At 44.5% G+C, this 25,312-nt stretch overlaps 1 long non-coding RNA gene across 10 annotated transcripts in view; it reads right to left on the minus strand.

The window, feature by feature from the left end:
• Positions 1-25,312, minus strand: part of LOC140607069 (uncharacterized) — an 89,360-nt gene that overhangs the window by 7,673 nt on the left and 56,375 nt on the right. For 7 of the 10 annotated variants that reach the window (XR_012009221.1, XR_012009226.1, XR_012009224.1 and 4 more), the window contains 2 exons: positions 22,873-23,470; positions 1,569-3,790 (listed from right to left, as the gene is read on the minus strand). This is a non-coding gene — a long non-coding RNA (uncharacterized lncRNA). Of the gene's footprint in view, positions 1-1,568; positions 3,791-4,676; positions 4,808-22,872; positions 23,471-25,312 lie in introns of those variants that run through there. The other 3 variants (XR_012009228.1, XR_012009227.1, XR_012009222.1) reach the window with 3 other exon arrangements.

The raw sequence follows: 25,312 nt of genomic DNA on the forward strand, positions 1-25,312 counted from the left end.
CAGCTGGTGTTTTACTGACATCTTTTGGGATGGAGACCCACCCTCCCCCCCCCCCACTCCCCTTGCCACCCCCAGGCCGGGACCTGGTGCACAGACCAGATGCCCTTTCCCTTCACCATGGGGCCTATGGCTCCACGCTGCTCTTGGTGCTAAAGCAAACAGTTGGAGCCGATGTGCCTCCCGGCCTTGGTCTTGCTGCCGCCGATGGGCTGATGGGCAGGACACCACTGCCAGGGCCTCGCTGCGGGTCAGAGCTGGTGTCCTGGGGCCACATGGCAGGGGTTCTTTCTTCTTCAGGTTTGATCCATCCTTCCTTCCGCCGCTCCCTGGCAGTCAACCACCGGGACAAGGAGGGAAGCAGGCAGGAGGGACAGCGGGAGACTTCCAGAAATCTCTTTCCTCCCCTGCCTTCCCAAGTTGCCCGGTGCTGACCCTGGAGACTTCCACCTGCCCCCAGCCAGGGAGCTGGTTACTGGCCCAGAGCCCTCCCAGGCACCACCCCTGTGCTCGCTTCCTCCTCTTCCTGCCCCCAGCCTCTACCCCCCAGCCTCCTGGGGCTTCACAGCCAAATTCCTCATCTCAGGAAGAACAAGATGGAGCTGCCTTTTAGTGAGCTTTCAACGCTTCGGTCTACATCCCCTCTCGCCCGCAAATGCACAAACTCAAGCAGTTGCTTTCCTTGGTATCAATTGTGAATCTAGAAGCCTGAAGGTGGTTTCAAAGAGAGCACGTGACATATGCTTCTTTCTGCTAATAAATAATATTTGGGTGTGCTGGGGGGGGATAGTGTCCTTTGAGTTATATTTTAAAACTGGTTTTAAAAAATTTTTTTAAATGTGCAGTCTCTTCACCTTCCCCTGGAGTCCAACTGTGCAAATCCTAAAGTTGCAGCTTCTGCGGTTGATTAATAGAGCAGGAGAGGAGATCCACACACCCCCGCCCCCCGCTGCCTCTCTCCCCTCATCCACTCACCCACCCTTTCTGCTCTAAATTATGCTACGTTTCCTCTTTGCCAGCCTCTGCAGGTTGCAAGCAAAGGCTGCTGGCCATCCTGGATTCTCAGGGACACACACACCCCTACCTGCATCCTGTGGCTGCGTGAGACCCCAAGCAAAGGCAGTGGTGTTCAAAAAACATTTGTATTTTGTTCCTTTTTGCTTCTTTTATTGGAAGAATCATTAGGGCTGGAAGGCAGGTGCACACTTGTGGCACTTGGGGTCTTTTATGAGAGACTTACAGTGCTCGCGCTCTACATGGAATCAGCTCCCTCACTGCCAATTAGTTTCACTCTGTTTCAGGGTCACAGATCATACCCCTAATCCTAGCCAGTTGTCTCACCAATGGGGCAAAAACGTATAGAGGGCCAACATAACCACTGCTTCTGGTGGAGAAAAACAACTCCAAGGGCATGTCCCACACAAAGCAGACCGTGGTTAGAGGCAGGCATAATTGCAGTCACTAAATTAGCAGGGATCTCTCAGCCAGGGGCTAATCTAAGCCAGACCTCATGTAATGTCAGGCCATGAGCACATCACAATTGCAATTAAAAAGAAAAGAGAAAAATCGCCCTCGCTTCCCAAATGTTTATTTTTTAACATGGCAGGTCCTTGGTAATGGTATGAGATATTAAGGCATCTGGAACAAGCAAGAAAAGTAATTTGGGTTAACCATCTTTGAAAGGCTAAAGGATTTTAAACGCATCTCCGGGGTCAAGGCCCTTTGCAGGCTCCGTTTCTCTGTCTGACATCAGCCATGTCTGTCCCAACTTGTCTGCTACCTGTTGGTTCTACCTAAGATCTTCCATCATGCATGGTCCTCCCGTGTCTTCTGCTTCATCTGGACCTCCTGTTGCCTTCCCTTAGGTGGTTAACATAGCCCTCCAAGTCCCCCTAACAGGCCACAGACCTTGACCCCTCCAAGTTGGATCTCTTTTTCTCTTTTTAGGTCCTCCTAATGTCCATCAGGACCTGCGCTTCTAGACTAAGCCCTAACACAGAGCCATTAACACTCATTTTCATATAAAGGCAAGAATCGAGTTTGGAAACCCCAAACAAGTGTACTTTCTCAATGAGAAGGGTATTGAGGGAATTTTTTCTCCTGTGACGAACATGTACTACTTCTGCATTCAAAAAAATATATTTTTAGTTCAATTTCAAAATCCAATATACAAACATACCAAACTGCTTCTCTTGACTTTTTAAACTCTTTTAGCATCCCACAACCCTGGATTCACTAGTGCAATTTGTCTTTGAATTTGCCTCTTAGGTTCTTAAAAATCAAAGTGGATATCAGAGACTTGTTGTGTTTCTACAGGTCAAATCATATTACAATGTTGCCAGGAATTCATTTGTATGGGTGAATGGGAGGCCTATCTTTCACAGTTTTCTTTTTGTTAGGGACTACTGCCTTGATAAAACGTGGGCCTTTTCTTGGCTGGGGGCCTCGTAACCCCTCCGGCCATTTTACAATGAATTTTTAAAACCTCAGCCAAGCATTGGGCTCTATTGGGATTTCACCTTTTTAAAATTTGGAATAAGTAGTCTATCAGCAGGACCATGAACAACTTTTGATCATATACAGAAACCCATTGTAATAGGATTTTTTTCTGTGTTAATTTCATGATTTAATAAAGACACTTGGCACATAAATAAGACTCTCATAGACCAAGCATTTTTAACAATGAGAGGATTAAGATCAGCCTATCGGGGATATTAGGAAAAGTGTCGTTTCTAGCTTTAGTAAAACTCTTCCATCTGTTTAGAGGTAAATTCATTATTCCTAACTAAAAACCCTCCTGAAATAGATGTGGTGAAAAATGTTCTGCCCCTGTTATGAGACTTTCCAAACAAGCCTAAAATTGCTTAGAAACAAAAGGCAACAGGAAAAAGAAAGGACCATGTCTCCAGATAATGAGGTCCTGCCTTTGTGTTTTATCTGCAGAACAGCACAGTTTGAAAAGTCTGGATCCCATTTCATTTGAACTGAACATAAATGTAGTGCCTGGAATTCTCCCAAATGAATAAATTCTTTGCCGATAATTTTTAAGTGAAGAAAGATCAACAGGATAGGGGCATGAGGGAGGATTATAGGCTGCAGGGTGTGTGTGTGAGTGTGTGTGTGTGTGTGTGTGTGTGTGTGTGTGTGTGTTTGCACTGAGCAGGACAATTGGGACAATTCTGGACATAATTATTCTCTTCTTTCTTTTTCTTTTTCTTTCTTCCTTCCTTCCTTTCTTTCTTTTGATCTGCTACGCTGAATTCTGCATTTGTTGGAAAACCCCAGTAGATAGATTTATTTCCTGTAAAAGACCCTTGCTGACTATTCACTCCTGTTAATTCCTGCTCGGTTTCCCTCTACCTTCCTGAGGACAGCAACACGACCAACCTCCCTTCCTTCCATCGGCTTCTGATCTTCTTTCTCTGTTTCTGTAGGCTGGTGTCTCTCTCCTGGATGGTGGCCAAAATGACGCCAATTTATGGCGGTTAAGAATACACCATGGACCATTTCTCTCTTTAATTTTCCTCCATTTGGTGAGGTCTTGCTGAGCGCAGTCTGCAGCTTCTGTATTGAGGAAAGGGCAAAAAGCCATAGGATCATCTCATTCACTCTTAGGACCAAGGTCACCAAAGGAAGAACTGAATAATTTGTTTACATAAATCTTTCCACCGATCCTTGAAAAGTCCTGCAGTGAACACAATTTTCTTTCGGTGTTAATGTTCTCATGAAGCTTCTTTGTTGGAAAAATGAAGGGAGAAAGAAACAGCTGTTGAGTCTCCTCCTTCTTTGACCACTGGTAGAAAGGTAGAGAAAAAGAAAAAAAATTAACAAAGAGAGGACACACGTCCCTCCTCCTTCCTTCCCCTCTCCCCATCCACAGGCAAAATCTAATAAAGATGATTAAATTACATGTCTTTCCTCCCATTGAAATCCACTGCACACTATTCAAATATTAGAACTCAGGAAATAAGGCAGGACAAGGTCCCTCATGAAACCTTAGAAGGCAGCACAGGGGTCTGAGCTGGAGGTCTGCCTGGCTGGGCGGCTCTAATTAAGAAATCACCCTGCTGAGCAGAACTTAATCTAAATAAAATATAAAAAGGAATTCAGTGAAAACCATTACCTCCTCCCCACACACCTCACGTCCAGAATCTCCATCCCTCCGTCTGAGGGACTTTCCCTGCCAGGACTGGAGACTTCTCTTTTGCTCTGTGTGCCCCCGGCACCGTCAAATATAAAGAACCCCCTCCTGAAGAGGAAGCTGGGTCTTGTGCCTGCCTCTTGCTGCTTGGCCAGACTTTCCCAGGGCCACAGGCAGGTTTAGTCAATGTTGTTTTGGTTTGGAGGGGAATAGGAGATGGGTTTGATCAAGGATTGATTAAAGAGTGGGACATCTGGCCAACTTCTCCAGCGTTACTATAGCCAACTGCCAACCCACAGCCTCTCCGTAGGTGGCTGAGTTCTTCCTGCCTATCCATCAGCTGCTTTTGATGGAGTGGCCACTTGAGAGCAAAGACCAAGGCTGTTTAACTTGGTTTTTTGGTTGGTATCTTTGTGTTAGTGAGTCCTTTTAACTGCACTGAGTCAGCCTCAGACCTCTGCATTATCCCTCCAATAGGTGACACCTGGTTAGCCTTATTTCCATCTACACTCCATAGAAACCTATTTTGTATTCTCACCGTTGGCTCCTAAAAGTGGATGATTCTCTCTTACACATCTGTGGCTCTGCATGGGCTGCCCCCCATCATGTCTGCCCCAAACAGTGATTCCTCAATAGTCGAAAACCTGTTGTAAGAACCAGATCCTCTCCCTAGAGGGGAAGGAATGCACATATGCATATAAACACAGGTTTGGAGAACAATTTCAGGGGCACCTTAGCCCCCTGAGGAGTCCATGGTCACCAATTTAAGGATCCTTGAGAGAGACTGTCCTTTCTCTCTTTTCACCCCTGACAGACACTCAAAGATTCTCTCCTTTGATCAAACTTGAGTTAGACTCTTCTGACTCTTCTTTCTGACCAGGCCCCAACCTTGAGCTCTGTCCTTGGATCATTCAGGCTAGTTTCAGCAGGAATCCTGCTGGATCAGTTTTGCAAAAATCTCCCACCCTTGATATCTGATCAAATTCCTCATCCTGTACCCTAGATATCTTATCACCATGGCTAGCTTTTAGCAAAAATCCTGTAGTGTTGCTTTGGCCAGAATCCTCCCAGTCTTGGTATGTCCTCCTACTAATTTTCCACCAAGGGACCCCCACCCTGCTCCTTGGCTGTAAACCTCTGTTGGCCCTTGTTGTATCCAGAGTTGGGTCCACTCTCTCTCTCTCGCTACAATATCTGCATTGCAGCAGTCTCTCTTGCTTAAAGTCTTCCTCAACCATCTCTAACAAAAGCCATGAGTAATTTCCTTTCTAAAACCTCCTATATCAGGAAAACCTTCACTTATCCTCAAGGAGACCTCCATGAAGCCTTTCATCACCAACCCGGAAGCAGTTATGAACAGAACCTGTGTGCTCACGGTGACCCTGGTATGTACGTCTAGAATATCATATATCACAACACAGTAATTATTTGTTTACGTGTCCATCTTTCTCTGGACTAGGAGTGGGCAAACTTCCTCTTCAAGGGCCAGACAGTAAATATTTTAGGCTTTGTGAATCATGTGGTCTCAACTCTGCAAAAGCAGTCATACACAATATATCTATAAACAGGAGTGGTTTGTCCCAATAAAGCTTTATAGGGGGATCCCTGGGTGGCGCAGCCGTTTAGCGCCTGCCTTTGGCCCAGGGCACGATCCTGGAGACCCGGGATCGAATCCCACGTCGGGCTCCCGGTGCATGGAGCCTGCTTCTCCCTCTGCCTATGTCTCTGCCTCTCTCTCTCTCTCTCTCTGTGTGTGACTATCATAAATAAATAAAAAATTAAAAAAAAAAAAGCTTTATAGGCACTGCAATTTGAATTTCATACCATTTTCATGTACCACGGAATATTATTCTTCTGTTGTTTACTCTTTCAAACATTAAAAAAATGTATAAACCATTTTTATCTCATGAGCCACATAAAAACAGATGAGGGGGGAGGCAAATTTGACCCATGAGACATATTTTGCTGAACCCCTGTCTAGGCCTTCAAAAGTAAACCTTATTCACTTATAACTATAGATCCCGCTATCTAGTCTCTCCAAGGTAATTTATCTTTGAGTTTCACTATCTACCACTAATTGATACAAAAATAAGTGAATAAGTAAACTACTAAATGAGCAAATGATTAGGAAAATTTCCTTGAGACAAATATTGAATTGAGTAACCATAAATGTTTCTTTTAGTACCCTGGTGAGGTTCCATGTTTCTTCATGATTAGGGACATAACACCGTAAGTGCTTAGCTACCAAGGCTCCAGTCACAAATTCTGAAAGTCTAGGATTATTCCACAAATCACTGGGGAGATGCCAAAACCTAGTGCAGTCCAGTGTAGTCAGAAAACACCTCCTTTTATTTTATTTTTCAAATTAATGTATCTATTTTAGAAAGAGAGAGAGAGCACACATGCATGAATGGGGGTGGGGGGCGGAAAAGGGAGAGAGAATCTCAAGCAGACTCCCTGCTGAGCACAGAGCCCCACATGGGGCTTGATCTTACAACCCTGAGATCATGACCTGAGCCAAAATCAAGAGCTGGACGCTTAACCGACTGAGCCACCCACGTGCCCCAGAAAATACTGCCTTTTAGAGATAAGATTCCTTCCACCACTCCCTGCGTTAACAGGATCACAGCTTCTTTGAGCCTCTCTTGAGCAATCTCTTAACCTTTCTGTAGTAGGCAGCTTCTGGCATAGCTTCCAGTGATCACCCTGCTGGTATTCAGACCTCAGTGTAATCCTCTCTTTTTGAGTGTGGGCTAAAGCTAACGACTCACTTCTAATCAACTGAATACACAAAAAGGATGGGCTGTCGTTTCTAAAATTATTTTCCATAAGATGCTAACTTTGTTTTTTGTTTTTTGTTTTTGTTTTTGTTTTTTTGTCTATTGCCTTCTCTGCTTGCATACTTTGGTGGCAAGCTGCTGTGTTGGAGAGGCCTATGTGGCATGGAACTAAGGGTGGCCTTCAGCCCACAGCTGGTGAGAAATTCAGACCCATAAGGACACATCAAGGAGCTGAATACCTTCCAACAACTCCATGGGTGAGCTAAGAAATGAATCTTCCTGGGACACCTGAGTGGCTTAGCAGTTCAGCACCTGCCTTCTGCCCAGGGCGTGATCCTGAGGTCCCTGCATGGAGCCTACTTCTCCCTCTGCCTATGTCTCTGCCTCTCTCTCTCTGTGTCTCTCATGAATAAATAAATAAAATCTTAAAAAAAAAGAAATGAATCTTTCCATAGTTGAGGCCTCAGATAGGACCACAGACCCTAAACCAATACTTTTCATTCTTACAAGAAAACTTGAAGCCAAGGATCCAGCTAAGCCATATCCATATCCATGATTTACAGGAATTGTGCAATGATAAGTTTGTGTTATCTCAAGCCACTAAGTTTTGGGGTAATTTATTAGGCAGTAAGAGAGATAACTCATACATCTACCTCTATGATAATGGGATGTATTATTTATTCCTTTTCCCCACCAAAATGCTAAGCTCCCCAGGGCGGGGGTCAGTTACATCATACACATCTTGGCCCATAATACAAACTTACCAAATGTTTGCTAAATTGCCTTATATTTTGGGTTTCATGGAATTCAGTCGATTTAAACAACCATAGTAATTTTGAAATATATAACAGCAATAGGACAAAGCAGAGTGCTGGTTATGGCAGAAACTTTTTGAAAACCACGAGGGGAAAAATATTTGGATTTGTACCCTTTTGTTACCAGGTTATGGCTTAAAGACTATCAGGGGGTTTTAATTCATTTTCAAAAAAGCGTTCAAAGTGGGTGCCTCCTAACTACACAAAAGAGATCTTTGCCCTCATTGACCTGGCCATACAACCTGTCCATTGGACAATTCCCTTGTTCCACATTTTTATGGCCAGTGAGAAATACTATGAAGTGAGAGGAAAAGATGGAACTAGAGAGAACTGAGAAAAAGGTGGAAAAGTGGAAAAGAGGAAAGAAAAATGAGCAGAGAGAAGAGAAATGGTCAGAACACCCAAGCCAGAGGCAGAGAACCTATTCAAAAGAAAAAGTCAAATTTTCTTGTCTCTAGTCATAATAAATATCTTGACAAGGAGCTTGGCATTTATCAAAAAGGAAAAAAAAAAAAAAGGAAAGCAGAAGTTGTCTTCCAAAGGACCCAACACTCTCAGAATTCCATGACCTAATCCTGTGTGGTTGTAGCAGCAAGACAGCCTCTCTTGTCTAAGTGTTGTGGCACCGGGGCCTCTGTTTCCTCAACAGCACATGCCATGCCACTATCAGACTTAGGAGTAGAGCACTAGGGATGTGGGGGGACAGTCTGGATACCATGGCTGGAAATGCATTTTTAAAATCACTGCAGATTCTTATTCTCTATCTTACTGGTTGCTTATCATAGCAGTAAAGTCAACTTTTCATGACTTTCGTAGACATTATATAATATGTTCTTCCCCTTGCTCCTATCTCCAGCTGTTAGCCAGTCTCATCCCAGAATGGGATGGGGTTGGGTCAACTAGAGCGGTAAAACTTTCATGCTGGCATGTGAGGGAGCCAATTCCCAGCCACTGAACAAACCTAAATTTTCTGCAGTTATCACAGGACCAATAGATCTCAAAAAAGAAACCTGAAAACGTTCAAAGGCCGAAACAAGTTGAGCTACTTTAAGCCCAAATGTTCTTGTCTATAAAGCAGGGACAATAAGAGGGTTCACAGGGTTACTCTGAAAATCAAAATATGTAAAAACCTCAGTCTGCTGCAAGGTTACTGAGCTCTTGGCATTTTGGGTGAGAAAATTCTTTGTTGTGGGGCCTTCTCCTCTGCATTGTAGAATGTCTAGCAGCATCCAAGCCTCTACTGGCTACATGACAGTAGTCCCCACCACATGCCACCCCCCCTCTATCACAACAGTCAAATCACCCCTGGTTGAGAACTGCTTTGCTAGTGCTTGGCATATAGTGATTGTTCCAGAAATATTAGATACTATTTTTATTATCATTAAAATTATTACCAACCACAGCATCAGCTGGCAAGGGTAACAACAGCTCCTCTCTCTCATTGTATCCTTGAAATAGTTGCTGTTTTTCTTCCCCCTTCGAAAGAAAGAGCTGAGAAGAGGTAGAGCCATTAAGTTGGTAACAATCCAGTAGGAAACCTACCATCAATCTCCTATGAAGTCTTTTTTCCTGGAAGGAAAAAGGGCCACCATCTTGTGCTCCAACTAGGCAGATTCTTTAGCCTGACAGTTTGTGAGTCACTGCAGATTCTTTCACTGGCATAAATACGCCAACTGTAGGCACTACTGGTACAGTTGACTCTTGAAACAGCTCTTGGAAGTTTCCAAAAGTACCATAAGAAAGAGAGGAAAGAGATGTTCAAAGAGAACTGTCCAACAGAAGTTACTCCCTTTGCTGTTTCTTGTGGTTTTGTGCTTGTTTGGATTCACAAGTGTGTGTGTGTGTGTGTGTGTGTGTGTGTGTGTGTGTTTGCCCAAATTGTTCTTGCAAATTCTAACAGTTTGCTTTAGCTGTTTTGATACCACGCTGTTTTGAAGGTACAAATGTTTATCATGGCATGTCTTGTGTTAAGTGTACAAACTGAGAGGTGAGTGTTGGTGACTGGATGGAGAGTAGTATTCCTCAAAGTTTTAACCAAATAGATGTTAATAGCACAGGAAAGTTGCAAAAAGATTTCTGGGGGTCTGGGAGTGGCCAGCTGAAAAAATGGAAATATGTTCCACCTCTTATATTTATGTTTAAAATTCATGCACCCTTTACTTTCTATGCTAGTTTTTTTCATTTGTTTCCAGGTAAAATTTGTAGACGGACTCTCAGTCTTGGGCCTTTATTTTCCGGCAGCTTTTCCTATTCCCTTTTATAAAGCACGCACAGTGAAGTGCAAATGTAAGAACATGGTCTTGGAATCAGATGAGCTTACCCTGAAATTTGTTTTAATAATTGTAATTAAAAAAAAATCCTCAACCTCGCAAGTTGGATGTAAGATCTGAGTAGATCCTACATCCATTTCTTCCTCATTATTCTTCCCCTTCCTTACCACAGAGCTTCGCTTTCTGTCTTAAGTGAATCTTCCCCCCACCCCGTTCCCACCACCCACCTCCATGCTGACTTCCTCACCTCCCTCAACATTCTGACCAGACAGTTCCCCTTCCCAGAGCTCTGTCTATCCATCTTTCAACTTCTTCAAAAACTGTCTTGAATCTACACCACCCATGAGGGTTTCCAGGTTGAATTACATTTACAACAGCCACTCATCTTGCACGTGTAGCATGCCTCGACAGTTGAAGACCTCAACACAGAGAAATCCTTCTTGAAAATATTTATTTCAACATCAACTTTACTTTCCTCTTATTTTGAATTTTTATTATTTATTATTTAATTTATTTGCGAGAGAGAGAACAGGAGCAGAGGGAGGGGCAGAGGGAGAGGGAGAAGCAGATTTCCTGCTGAGCAGGGAGCCCAACATGGGGCTCAATCCCAGGACCCCTGGCCCATGGCCTGAGCCAAAGGCTGATGCCTAACTGACTGAGCCACCCAGATGCCCCAATTTTTATGATATTTTTAAATCTAAGAGTGATTAGGAAAAGGGTGACATCTGTCTGCATCTAATGAGTATGCTTGCATTTTCCAAATAACAAATTCCTTGGCAAATAGTAGACTCCATATTCATGTTTTACAACAAAAATATAAACAAGAGCTATTTACAGTCTCTCTTAGAACCCTAATTATAAGCAACTTGAGGACAAGAAACTTATCCATTTTCCACTTATGGTTGAACTCAGAGGTTTGGACATTTAAGACCTTCAAAAAATTTATGTTGAATGTAGCTAATAATAAATGCATTATACGTTTCTAGTTCATTTCTATGAGATTTAGTTGACCTAAATGTTTTGGCAAAAGCACTTATTTATGATGCTTTGTCAGTATTGTGCTTGTATAACCTGTGTGTCAACTCGTAGTTATTGGTTCATCCTAGGCACACTGAGTCCCCTTTGTTCACACTTGACCTCAACCACATTCTTCAGTGCACCAAGCAGAGGGCTTTGCCCATAGTAGGTAATTTAGAGATGTTATGGAATGAATGTCATATGTTGCATCATACAAAGAACAGAAGCAAAAGAGTTTGGGGAAAAAGTAATCAGTAAAAATATATAAGAGCCATCTTGCCCCCAAAACATGCATAAGGTTAGATTAAATGTTCATAGAAGGAGGGGAAACCATCTGATCAGGAGCGGTGGGTGAGTTTGGCTGTGCAAATACCGCTGCCTGGTTGCACTTCCCAGGGTGCTGGGTTGATGTCTTCTGGAGTAAGAACTAGAGCGTGATGTCTTTTCCAGGTACTTGTGCTTCATTGACTCCTGGCTCCAGGCAGAGGGCAGGTCAGCCTATTATGAGGAGACTGTGCTTGCTGGGTTGTCAAGCACTGAATGAAAAATCATAACTGTGTTAATAACGAGGGTGGCCACAGGCCAATGCCTCTGGACTTTTCACTTATAGATGCTATCAGAATTTTCAAAATGAAGACCAGTGGACAGTCATCCAAATTGGAAGTGATAACAACAACTGAGGGCACAGTATGCTGGTTGATAGAAGAAATAGTGGAACTGAGATCCCAGTGGGGACCTAGTAATTGTTAGAACCTGAATTTGTGACTTTGTCTAGACTTAGATACTGAGAGCTTTGAGTACTTTGCCACTGCTCACTTCCAACTAGGAAATTAGAAAGCAACACGTAGAGCTTATATAAATGCTGGGCATTACCTTTATAAGGAACAACAGGTCACATGGAGCATTGTTTCATAGACCCCCACCCCCCCGGACCTATTTTAATAGCCTCAAGTAATTATCTTGTGATATCTTGAAGTCCATTATGAGTCGGCTAAAAACAACACTTAATAGTCTCCCTCTTTTGACCAGTTAAGTATACACGTGATCCCCTACTGTCTAGAACCCATCCAGGTACAACAAGAAGACGATAGTGTTTCAGTGAGGCATTTGATACACCCTTTGATACAGTCATGAGACTGTACCACCTGCGTCTTAATAAAACTCAGTTACGAATATGTGATAAATGACTGAAAAAATCTTCAAATGAATCTCTCAATCCAGGCATGACCAATTTTTTCCAGGAAGAGGGAAGCCGCAATTAGATGGAAAAAAAGCTCAAGGAAAAAAATCCTCCCATTAGTGAGACTTAGTCTAACAGGAGCTACAGCACAGGAGGTAGTCCAGGCTGACCTTGTCTGTGGCTGAGTCAAGACACTCAGCCTGGCATCCATAAAGTGGGTCCCATGGCACCTACCGTACGGTGTTGTTGTAAAGGTCAAATGACATAATGTATGCAAAATGACTCATCAAGTGCCTGGTATACAGTAAACATATAACAAATACTTGACCCATGGGAAAATCCAACATCCGATCACACTCGCAACTTAAGACCCACATTTGGACTCAATTTCCACTATTGGCTCTGATAAAAAACTGCTAACCAAGAAGGCCAAACCTGCAGAAAGCCAATGGAACTTTCCAGCAAAGCCAACCTACCGCTCAGGGAAGATGATGAACTAAGTCTTTACCGCGCGAGTCTAAGCAATGCGGGGCATGCTCCCCATAGGACTTTTAACCAACTGTGATTTGCCTCCTGCATTTTTCCACTACCCAAGTTGTTTCCTTCCCTTATAATAACTGTCCACTTGGTAGCTTGTGGCCAGTGGGCTAAGAAACAGAAGGCGGTTGGTGTCAGCCTCTTGAGCTGCCAAGTGCAGATATTTTTCTCAGGTTTCTGGGTGGGTTTTTAAGCCAACAGCCTTGAAAGGGAAGCAGAGCCAGCATGCCACAGGCATCTGGGACACAAGGCCTACACAGTATTTTTGAAAAATCAGTATCGCTCACTGACGATAAAGGGGCATTCACTGTGGGCAAAGCCACTCCACAGGAGTGGGTGGAGTTGGGGCTACCAGGCAGGCCTCGGACTGAGTTAGCAGCCAATTTTCTTTTTCCACCATCTCTAGGGTTGAGTAGGTGCCAATATAGCTAAAAGCTTTTGGAGACACCCATAGGCACAGATAGTGAGCCCCCCATTCCCCCCCAACTCCCGTCTTTTCCATGGAACTTAGCAGTAGCTACCAGGGGCGTCATCACAGAGCATTAATTTTTTCCCTTGCCTGGTTTCCCACATTCTGTGACCACCTCAGAGTGTGCCAGGGAAAATACTGAGAGCCTAGGTAAACGAAGGGGAACCCAACATTCACCAGTCTGGCCTTAAAATAGCCAGCGGAACGCCCCCATCCCAGAGAGTACACAGGCAGTGACTGTTCGCTCATGTGCTCAGAGCACCCGCCCACCCCACCCCACCAGCCACCCCGATTCCCGTGAAAGCCTATCTCAGAGAGAGGATGAAGAAGTAGCCAGATTGCTTGGCTGTCTCGTTCCCTTCAGGCCCCGTGACTTGGGTGAATACTAATGAGCACACAGTGACCTGATGCAAACCAGTGCACCCACTGGGCAGGGTGGAGACCTGGGTGGAACAGACGTCTGGGGTGGTGTAGGGTTGGGCAGAGCAACCAGGGAGAGCCAAGAGGAAGAGTGCTCCTGGAGGAAAGTGGAGGCCTTGGGAGCTGCAGGACACACCCCGGGGCTGCTGGCCAGCCTGGGACATAGCTCCACAACTTGCCACCGTGTCACAAGGCTGTGTACTCTGGATGGAGCACCTATGGTGGGGAGGGGCCCACCAAGAAGGGGTATAGAGTAAGAAAGGGAGAAGATACCATGGGGGGAGGATAAGGGAGCGTGTACAGCAGACGCAGCAGAAGCATCAGCTTTCTAATGTTTTCTAGATGCTCTCCGTGCAGTTGCCAGCTTGAGCAGAATGTCCGGTTAAGTTTGAGTTTTAGATAAACAACAAGTAATTTTTAGTATAAATATGTTCCATGTAATGTTTGAGACATAATTATACTAAAAAATATTTGGTGTTTATTTGGAATTCAAGTGTAACTGGGCGTTCAGTATTTTATTGGCAACTCTAGCGCCCCCTCAACTAGAATGAAAACCGCCAAGGGCAGAGATCGTTTCTGCCATAACCTCTCTGCAAAACCTAACGTGGTCCGCTCCACGGGCTGCTTTGCTATGTAATGTTGTCCAGAAAAGCACACGCTGCCTTGGTACTTTCTGCCCATCAGACTGACCTGACTTCACCTATTATTAGCCATGTGATCTTGGGCAAGTAACTTCAGCACTTTCCCCTATGTTCTCATTTGCGAAATGGGAAAAATGGTAGTTGCCTGCCTTAGAGGGTTGTTGCAAGGGAATAATACAGGTAAAACCTTTTGTGTGTGCTGGCCTCTTAGAAAGGACTCCATACATGTTAGCCATTATTATTGGATACTCAATAAATAAGGAAATGTGATAGAAAAAAAATTTTCTGGGTGTTAGAGACCCACCTGAGCTGAGCATTGGGCTTCTTCAACCAGCTTTGTGAGGCTTCAGAGAGACTTTACCTTTCTGGATTCCTTTTCCTGAAGGTTCCAAGACTCTTTCAAATTCTAAAATCCCATAATTTAAATAGATTGAATGGGTGAGAACAGATGAAATAAGAGCCATGTCAATAGAAATGTTTAAGGGGGTTAGAGAGTAGAAGCATGATGGGGGATGTTTCACTGGCCACATGAAAAGTCTGTCCCCAAATGCAAGACTGACCTTCCCAAGGCTCTAACCATAGGAGTCTGGGTTTCAGAGACTGAGGCAAAAGACAACTTGTGCAAGAGCAGAGTATTCCTGCCTCAATTCAGATTTACACCATAAGGATACTAGTATGAGGCCAAGTGGGAGAGCCTTCCCAATCGGCAGCCAACCCAGTAATATTAAGTAAATTCATGTTAGCCCAGTGCCAACACATCAGAGAAACCACGGCCCCTACCATCCACAATACCTCTGTGGCCCAGAGTTAGTTTTCAGTGATTTGCAACATTTCCAGATAATTTCAAATCTTATTAGCGACCTTTATAGCTATTTCTCACCACTTCTGGGAAATCATCCCTTAGTTTCAAAGAAAATATTTCTCAAAAAAAAAAAAAAAAAGAAAGAAAAGAAAATATTTCTCCCTCTTATTAATTCTGAAGAGAGACCAATGATAGGAAGATATCTTCACACCAATGGTTTCCTTCCACCCGATTCTTTCCTGAAGAAGATGGAGGAGAAAAGAGTTTATTGGCAGCACTACTAACAACATGGACTCACAGCATGTTAGATTCAAGAGCCTTTGGAGAATGAGATAAAGAGAAAATATAATATCCTGTCCTAGAATATTCCAATACATCTGGGAGGCATAATCTTTGTTCAATATAGCAACGACTTCAGAGTCTGAGCATGGCAACATACAGGTGCAAAATATATAAGGCTGAGGGAGTGCGTTTGTGCTGAAACGAAAAAGAATGAGCCAAATGGACATAACCAAGTTGTTAGCTTTCATCGGGTATATGGTTAGTTGGGGAAGAAGATGAGTCTTCAAAGAATAAAGGATGTTCTATGCAAAGATAGGAGGCTTTCCAGAGCATGCCAGGAAATTGCCATGAGTAGGAGCCTAGTTAAGGAATAAAGCTGGAGACACAATGAAGTCTTTGGCATGTGGGCTGGGCTCTAGACTCATTAAATTAGCTCACAGGCCATGTTGCACCTAGATAATTGGATCACCCATAGTTTTTTCCCTATTGCACTATGAATGAAGGAGCTCTGCCGAAGCATTGAATGGTCCACCAGTTTAAGAACGTTTCCTCTACCAACTTGAAATTTCATCCATGGAATCATTTTGATGGGACGTTGCTGAGGGCACAGAAACTCCTCCACTGTCTATGGAAGGCAGCATGGCAAAGCTCGAGAAGTTGCAAATCACATCCTCTTCAAGTAGTAACTCAACTTTGGGGAACGTATCCTGAAGATACACTTGAACATGTACCCAAGTTTTTGTTTCAGGATTGTTTACAAGACCAAAACATTTGAAGCAACCTCAGTGCCCTTCACAAGGAGACTAGTTAAATCAGTCATGGTATCAATACATCCACAGAATAAATGCAAAATTAATAACCTATATGGAATTTCTCTAAATATCAAACATGGAGCCATATCTAAAACGCATTGTTTAAAAAAAAAGGAAAGGCAAGGCACAGTGAAGCCTGTAAAGTATGCTGTCATATTTGATAAAAATTAAAGGGGCCTCAAGGAGGTAGAACATAATTTCCCTCCCCCATTGAGTGTGGGATGCATAACACCCCCACACACAACCCATTGACTTTCTTTCAAAGAATACAGTATGGAAGGAGGAGAAGCAACTTTACAGCAGAGATGCCTGGCAAACACTACCTTACTCAGTAGATCAAGGGTCACATCACTAGCGATAAGTTACTTGAACGTCATGTACCCATGATACAATGAAAATGCACGTCGCCTCTTAGGTCATCATCCGCCAAACACACAAGCCCTGGCTAAACATGAGGAAAACATCAGTCTGACTCAAATTGAGGGGCATCCTCCAAAATACTTGAGCAGCCCTCCCCCCGCCAAAAAAAATGTCAAGATCATCAAAGCAAAGGAAGTCTGAGAAACTGTCACAAATAGAAGAGGCCAAGGAGACGTGACAATGGAATTTAAGGTAGTGTCCTGGATGAGATCCTGGAGCAGGCAAGCGACATGGGAGTGAAACTAGTAAAATCTGATAAACTCCGAAATGTAGTTAATGATAATGTTCTTACCTGTGACAAATGTACATAGTAAAATAAGATGTTAACAAGAGAGGGACTGGCTGATGGTACAGATCGGAACTCAGTAGTATCTCTGCAACTTTTCTTTGAATTTAAAACTTTTCTAACATGTAATATTCATTAAACACTTCACAAAGGTAGAGGTAATATATTTGCTCCCATGTGCACAAAACATGTGTGGACAAAAACAGGCCATAAACTGACAATTTCAATTGGATTGAATCTCCAGTAACTCAGGAACTGAGAGATTTCACTATATGCACACATATACTTTGACTTAGAAGTCATGCCAACCTGCTGCCTCTTTTAAGATTATAAAATTTATATCTTTACAAAAATAAAACAGAATTTTTCATCCAAGTTAAGTTTGTTTCTAAAAGATAGATGCCTTCATTTTAAAATTCTCTTTTTTGGATAATGCAGTAATCCAGTAGCCCCCAAACAATTTATGAACATGGATTATTTCTCATGGTGGTAAGTTGCATGGCCCCAAAGTACAAGGCTCCAAGGAGAATGATTCTGAGGACACAGGGGTTTTGAGGAAAACGAGAACCTTGGGTAATGGTCTAAATACAGGGTTATTGCCTAAGAAGATCCTGGGCACCCTACTGACAAAAGGAAGATCCTGGGCACTCTCACATGGCACCAGAGAGATGGTGGGCAAAGGAGAGATCAGACACCCATGGGGACATCCATGTCACTTTGTGCCACAAAGACGGATTTTGCTGACAGACAACATCTATGAGTGTTATCCTATATATTGGCAAATTGAATTTAAATAAAATTTTAAAAAAAAGAAAGAAAGAAAAGAAAAAGAAAGAAAGGAGAGAAAAGAAGAAAGAAAGAAAGAAGAAAGAAAGAAAGAAAGAAAGAAAGAAAGAAAGAAAGAAAGAAAGAAAGAAAGAAAGAAAGAAAGAGAAAGAAAGAAAGAAAGAAAAGAACATATATGAGATTAGCTCTCCCCCTGCTTCCCAATTGACTGCATCCTACATCCTCTCAGTTCCGGAATAAGCCTTTCTCTGCCTTTTGATTCTTATTCAAGAAAAATATTCTAAAAGGGGGGGGTGGCCTCTGAGGGACACTCTAGGCCATTCAAGAGCTGACTCTGCAGTCATTCATTCTGTCCGATGCCTTTGCTCTTCGGTTTCAGCCACCACCTGGCAAAAACCAATGGGAGGAGACAGTGAAGTGAATTCAGATTTGACCCCATGAGAGAAAACCAGGCTCTTCGGGTCAAGCCTGAAACCCGTCAGGATGAACAGGTCACTGAGCCAGCTGGGGGCAAGGTGCCAGAAGACCTCCCAGCTGGAGAGGCAGGGAAACGGTTAATAACTCAAGGTGACACATTAAACCAGCAGATCTGGGGCTGAAATTTGGCTGATCTTGAAGTCAAGCAGAACTGTCGGAACCTGGGGAGGCGCTGTCACTTTTACTGTACTTTTCCACACGTATTTTTATTTATTAATTTATTTTAATTTGGAAATGTTCATGGGGAGCTGGAACACGCAGGCTGGAGAACTCCCCAGGGTCTGAGAGGGACAAATCTGTGTCTCTGCTTGGATCTCCATCCAGTTCAGACCAGCAGCTCCCAAGGGCATCAGCCACCAGTGGCGGTTCGGTGGCCTCCCGTGGCCAGTCCCAGCCCTCGGCCCCCACCGCCCGTCCCATGGACACATGCTAACCTCCTCTTCTTTTCACTGCCCTCTGGTGCCAGCGTGCAAGCTCCTGCCAAGTTACACGAACAGTGTGCTCCATCCACCAGCCATCGCAGGCTCCTTGTTACAAAACCCAGGAGTCGCTTAACAGGGAGCAGATGGAGAGAGACGCAGGATACCCCCAAAGTGGGCAGGAGGGGAACCCCGGGCTGAGAGGCAGAGTGGAATTAAAATGCTCCGCCCTCACCCCAGTTGATATGCTGGCGAGGACCCTGCTTTCCCAACGCCTCGCATGTGAGCAACCAACTCGTGGAAATTCACTAAACAGAAATGGCAGGCTGGGGTGTTGGAGGTGATCCTGTGCTCCCTTCTGGGGGGCGGGGCGCAGGAAATTAGCACCCACGGTGATGGATGTGCTGCAAAGTCAGCCTGCCCTCTGGATCCTACCACCCTTGAGATTCTTGCTCTGACCTTCTGGGCCTACGTATCTACCAAGTCCTTGCTTTCTCAATTATGGGAGAATTCTCATCACAACTGAACAGTGAAACAACATTTTCTGCATCAGAGGACACGTCCCCATCCTGGACCAATGCAGGAGATGAGTTTCACTCCTCAGAGAGCTGACAACCTGACTTTAACATTGCAGATGGACGCATTGGCCACCCCCACCCCTTACACGCACATGTGTGCGCACACGCACGGTTCATTCTGGGGGGATGTCTCCACTTAACACCTCCACTCTGAGTTTGAGTTAAATATCATCCGTTCTAAAGACAACAGAACAGTTTCAGCTGTGTGAAAAATGAGTAGGATGCAGCGTACACAGGCACGGAAATGCACACGCACACACCCCTCCTCGCTTCTTTCCCTACCAGCAAGAATTGCACCTTGATTCTGAGGTCCCCAAAGGGCACCGGATCTGATAATCCCCAAATAGCTACTGCTCAATTGGCTCAGCTAAAGTTTCCCTGCAATGTGGCCCAAGCAGTCGTGCTTGGGTCTCGGGCTCCTTCATGACAGCTTGGGGCTAATGCTGTGGGTCATCCATGGCAGATCTTATGCACGCAGTGGAAGTTCCCTGACCTATTCCATGGAATAGTCCAGAAACACAAGTCCCCCATTGTTCCCTGACTTGGGGATGGAGGGAAGGGGGAACATGCACACACACAAAACCTCCCTCTAAAAGATTAGTGCAATTATTAGCCAACAGTAATGGCTATAAGCCAATCTGTTCTCAAATCCTCCCAAGCACCAAGTCACCTCAGAGCCTCTTAAAGCCCCAAACACAAGACTGTGTGTTCTCCTGCATTTTGCCGCGTTGTTCTTGAAGGCTGCTGGGCCATTGCTTAATGCTGCCCTTACCCACAAGGCTAATAAGCAGAGAAAGAAACAGTGAATAATGCACATGTCTGAGCCCTGGGTCCCCATGCCCCCATAAGTCTGTGAAGGCAGATGTCCAGGGCCAGACATCATTGGCAACGGCTTCACCCAACATTGTGCTTATTAGAACACAGCTGTAGATTGTGACTTGCGGTTAGTGTTCTTTGTAGAACTCTCCAGAATGATGTGCTCTCTCCCTCTTTCACCTTATGTGAATAACAATATTTGACCCCTGTACCATATCCTGCTGGCCGCTCTAGTCTCCCACCTGGAGTAATGAGTATATATTGGGAAAGGAAATTAAATTCTGTTTGAGGACTTGGTGTACACGTACTTACACTGCATACATATTTTAAACTCTCATCTGAGAGAAAGGGAGCTCTTGTGCTAGCCCATATTGACATCTATATGATATATAGCAATAAAATCCATAATATGTCTTTTTTTTCCTTTTTTAAATATTTTATTTATTTGTTCATGAGAGACACAGAGAGAGAGGGAGAGACATAAGCAGAGGGAGAAGCAGGATCCGTGTGGGGAGCCCGATTCAGGACTCGATCCTAGGACGCCAAGACCACGACCTGAGCTGAAGGCAGACGCTCAACCACTGAGCCACCTGGGTGCCCCAAATCCATAATATATCTTGAATAAATATGGATAATGATGAGAGCTATACAAAGAAGAAAATTCTAAGGACAGGAAGGTTGGTGACATATTTACCTAACACCAAAGCAATTGAGGGATTGCATTTAAGTTACAGATACGGTAAATGAGACACCAAGAAAAGAATATGTTGGCTGAGTTCAAAGACAGCTGGTCCAATGACTCTGAATATTCTACTCAAGAGAGTACTTATGTGTGTAAATAAATACAGAGGTGAACACTCATCGCCGGCCGCCCAGACACTATCCAATCATTCCTTTATTCTTCAAGAGATTACTGAACCCCTGCTATGTTCCAGGCACCGGTGAAGGCCAGGCATTTTGTGGGGTTCTCTTAGAGCAGCCTTATTCAAAGCCCTGTTGCATCCCGAGAAACCAGTGCCATTTGGAAAACACAGGTACAGACAAAAAAGTCTCAACGCTGAGCAAACAAAGAGGAAATTTTCTATGTGATGACAAATTGGGAAAGCTTTCAAGCATCTATTATTCATTATAGAGCAGACCAAGACATGTTAAACTTTGGGCATGTCTATGAAATACATAAATGAGGTATTACATATAACCCCGTTCCTACGAATTAACACCACGTCTTTGCCCCAGAACGCTCTCGGGGAAAAAAAACTCTGTTGAAAGATCTAGAGCCTGAGTCTAAATAACCAAGTTACAACGACTCAATATTCTCCCCAATGACTATTTCATAGTTCTGTACACACACCTAAATGGAACCAGCACTACACCAGTGTTTGTATACAACTTCCATAGTGTATGTTTTCACGCATACATGAACACACACACACACACACACACACACACAGAAGCAGCGTCTTTCTTATCTGGGAGGTTTCAGGTTTTCATTAAATTCCAGAAATCCTCCCTTTGTAATAATTAGAAGATAAGCCCCGCTGAATGATTTTCAAAGCTGAGTCCCAAAATGGGGACTAAAAATAAATAGTAATATATAATAATAATAATAAAATATAATAAAAAGTAAATAAAATTAATAATAACAATAAGTGGGCCGTTTGGGAAGTATCCAAAATCCTGAGCCAAAGGGCACCTGGGTGGCTTAGTTGGTTAAGCATCTGCCTTCGGCTCAGGTCATGATCTCAGGGTCCTGGGATTGAGCCCGGCATCAGTCTCCCTGCTCAGTGGGGAGCCTCTTCTCCTTCTCAGTCTGCTCCTCCCTCTGTGTTCTTTCTCTCTATATAGCAAATAATGAATAAAATTCTTTAAAATAAATAAAACCTTTAAAAAAATCCTGAGCCTAAACATATTGTATAACCTGACTAATCTTATAAGCTGCATATACTGAACCACTCTTTGGCATTACTCACTAATGAGAAGATCGAAGCGAGTGCATAGATGTTAGGATGATTTTCCCTTTAGGATGCATAGATCTAAGTCCCTGATGTAATCACGCTGTCTGTATGCACTACAGGCATTTTCGTGGCTTCGTAAAGCAGGTCTTTGAAGGATGCACGTCACAGTCAGTTTTGCTCGTCCGCACACCAACACACGCACGCACCACTTCAATCTCATATTCCTGTCTCTGCAAAATTGAAATAGTTTCATTTGGGTCGATTACGAGGTTATATTCTCAGTAATGGTGCTTGTGATCCAGGAAAAGAAGAACAGATAGCAGCGCAAAGAATAGCAGAGCCCCCAAACCCTGGGGTACCCCCTTTCACCTTCAGTGACTCGTCTGCTCAGGGGCCCAGCCTATAGGAGCCCAGCTCACCAGCACCTGCGTGTGGATGAACTTTCTAGAAGGAGCTCTGGGTACCAACTCACTGGAAGAAACCAGATCCACAGCTGGTGCCCACTGTTCACTCACCTAAGCTTCTTGTCTTTGAAACCAGACAGGGCCCACAGGTCCCTTGTGCATTTATGGTGAATCTTGCAAATGGAAAGCACAGGGGAATTACGAGAAGCTGAAAGCCGAAGGCAGAGGCCCGGCCAGGAGTGAGAAGACTAATGGCAAGAAAGCTTGCCTGTCGGGAGAAGAACCCCTCACACTTCTCTTCATCCACCCATGGTTGACTGTCCTCCCAAACCAGATGAGCCCACCCAGCTCATTGCTACACGTGGCTACAATCCCTGCGGAGTCTGGCCTGCCTCTCACACAGCAGGTGGCCAGAGAGGGGTCTGCTGGGGGATTGCCCCACTAGGACCTAACCCATGACAAAAAAGAGGAAAAAAAGTAAGAGTCACAACTGAATCACCCTCGAAGTTGAGGGCGGGGGAGTCAGATTCAACTGAACAACAGCTTTTCAACCCAGGCAGCTACTCACCTGGATCGGGCATGAGGATTGACAAAGAAAGTCAGGTCCGAATCCAAAAATCCAAAAGGAGCAAATCCAAGGGTCTCTACCCTGCCATCTTGTCCTTTGTCCCTCGGGCGTCAGGTGTGGGTTAGCGGACCCAGGCCGTGGCCCTGATGAATTCAGCAAGGTTCCAGGATGGGTGAAGGGGGTCTAGCCTCATCCCACCACCATCCCTCGGTCCTGGCCCAGCTTTTGGTGCCGCAAGCACTAGCAGCGGAGCGCAGGAGGCTTGCTCCTGACATTGAATGAGCCACAGAACACGTCAATCTGATCTTTTATAGTGCTTTGTTTATTACCTGTGTGCCTTTATTTCATAAGGGAACCGAGAAAGAGAGAGAGAGAGAGAGAGAGAGAGAGGGCGAGGGAGAGGGAGAGAGAGAGGGAGAGCAGGCATGATGAAGATGACTATTAGTAGCAATCCAAAGACAGCTTTTCTTAAGCTTCATTCATACCAGCAAAGGTGACCAAACAACCTAGCGATTGTTCTCTCGAATGTCACCTTTAAGCACGGGCCGCCTGGCCGATAAAACTCGGCTCTCTCGTTTTTTGCTCTCGGGTGCCCCTCCTAAAAGAAAAAAAAAAAATTGCTGTGTTATCCTCCAAATATCTCCAGAGAAATCGAACCAACAAGGAAATCTTTTCTTCTTCCCTCAACCAGCACCACCGCCACCCCCCCCCCCCAACTCGTTTTTTCTTTCTTCTTCACGCAGCTTGAACAATTTGGCTCTGTTCTGGGTGCATTCCTGCGGCCCATTCTTTTTCAGTTCTATGCAGGGCTGGGGACGGTGGACCAGGAGAACACAGGCCCACATTCAGACCCAGGACGGCCCTTGGTGGGGTGGGGGGGGCAGGGGGCGGGGAGTGAACCAAATGTACCTATGATTGTTGCGCCACCAACTTAATACCTGGGCAGGGAGACAAAGGCTCTTTAGAAAAAGCCCAGGCTGCTGGGGAACCCATCCCCCTCCCCCCCCCCCACCTGAGAGGAGTTCAAAAGATAACAGAAGCTGGAAATAAAGCAGTGACATGATTAAAGTTTCCACCCCATTCTGGGAGCTATTGCAAACAATGACAGAGAATGCACTGCTAGCCTTTACCCACGAACGGGCTCTGCTCATACATGGAGAATTTTTTTCTCTTCGTGTGTGTGTGTGTGGGGGGGGGGTGGATGTGGGAGTGTGGGGGGGTGAGTGTATGTGTGCATACACACACAGGCATCCAGTCCCAGACAACACACGATCAATAATCTCAGAGCCCTGCCACCTTGTCACACAAGCAGAGGTAGAGCCACTGCTTGGAGAGCCCCTGATTTGAAGGGAATCTACAAAATGAGGAAACCCTTTCGACATGAACCCTATTTTGTTCTTAACAAAGGGTAAGTGGGCATTTTCAAGTTTTTACTTCTGTATTGATTTCTGCTCGGGATCTCAAAATTTGCACTTGCCCATGGAAGAGGGTGGAGGCCTTGCAAATAAGTTCTGATGGTACAAGGAGTGTGTGTGTGTGTGTGTGTGTGTGTGTGTGGCGGGGGTGTGGACTTCACTGTGCTCTAAACAAATCACAGGTGTTTAGAGGACCTCTCTTCTAAATGGGGTGGGTGGCAGGCCAGTTATATGACTTCAGACTTAGGGATGGCCTCCCGGTGGCCCCGAGCTCCATGATCCTGGGTCAAGGTCCTTCATTAAGAGGAAGAATTTTTAGCCAGAAAACTGCACTGAGAGAAATGAGAGAAATGAGAGAAATGAGAGAAAGGGCCAGGCCTAGAAGGTAACCAGGAAAGAAAGGTGAGACAACTATGCACTTGGACCAAACAGGATTTGTCTGTCTTGTCATCAAAACCCCAACCCTCACTCGGAAAACTCTCAATCACAGCTTTACTTTTCTGGTTCTCAAAGAGACTGTAAGCTCCATGAGAACCGGGCCTGTACCCCAGGCCTAAATCCCAGCATCGAACACATATAGGTACTGAATAACTCTTTTCGAACGTTGAAAAATCGCAGATTCACAAGGGATAAAAGAAAACAAACATGCGGTGGTATGCTGGAGCCGGCTCATGCCCACTCACAGGGGCTGATTGTTCCATTTACAAGAGTTTTGTGAGCCAGTTATTAAACACAGCCACTATTAAAAGTGAAATTCTATAAACTTACAATTAAATAAATTATATTTAAAAACCAAGCTAAATAAGCTATCACTTGCTCACTATTTAACAAAGTCTCACTATTATCTATGGTCTTGAGGTTATTTACGTCTGTTGCGTCTATAGGGTGGAAATACCGTGGGATGCTGGCCACTGCCCATTTCTTTCCTACTCTGTGTTCGGTGATGTCACATTTGTAGCTTGAAACTGGCCATGGTGGCAACATTAACACCATGGAAATCTAAAAGCGCTACCAATCAGGATTTG

This window comes from Canis lupus, chromosome 16 (genome assembly GCF_048164855.1).
Source record: "Canis lupus baileyi chromosome 16, mCanLup2.hap1, whole genome shotgun sequence".
Lineage (NCBI taxonomy): Eukaryota > Metazoa > Chordata > Mammalia > Carnivora > Canidae > Canis > Canis lupus.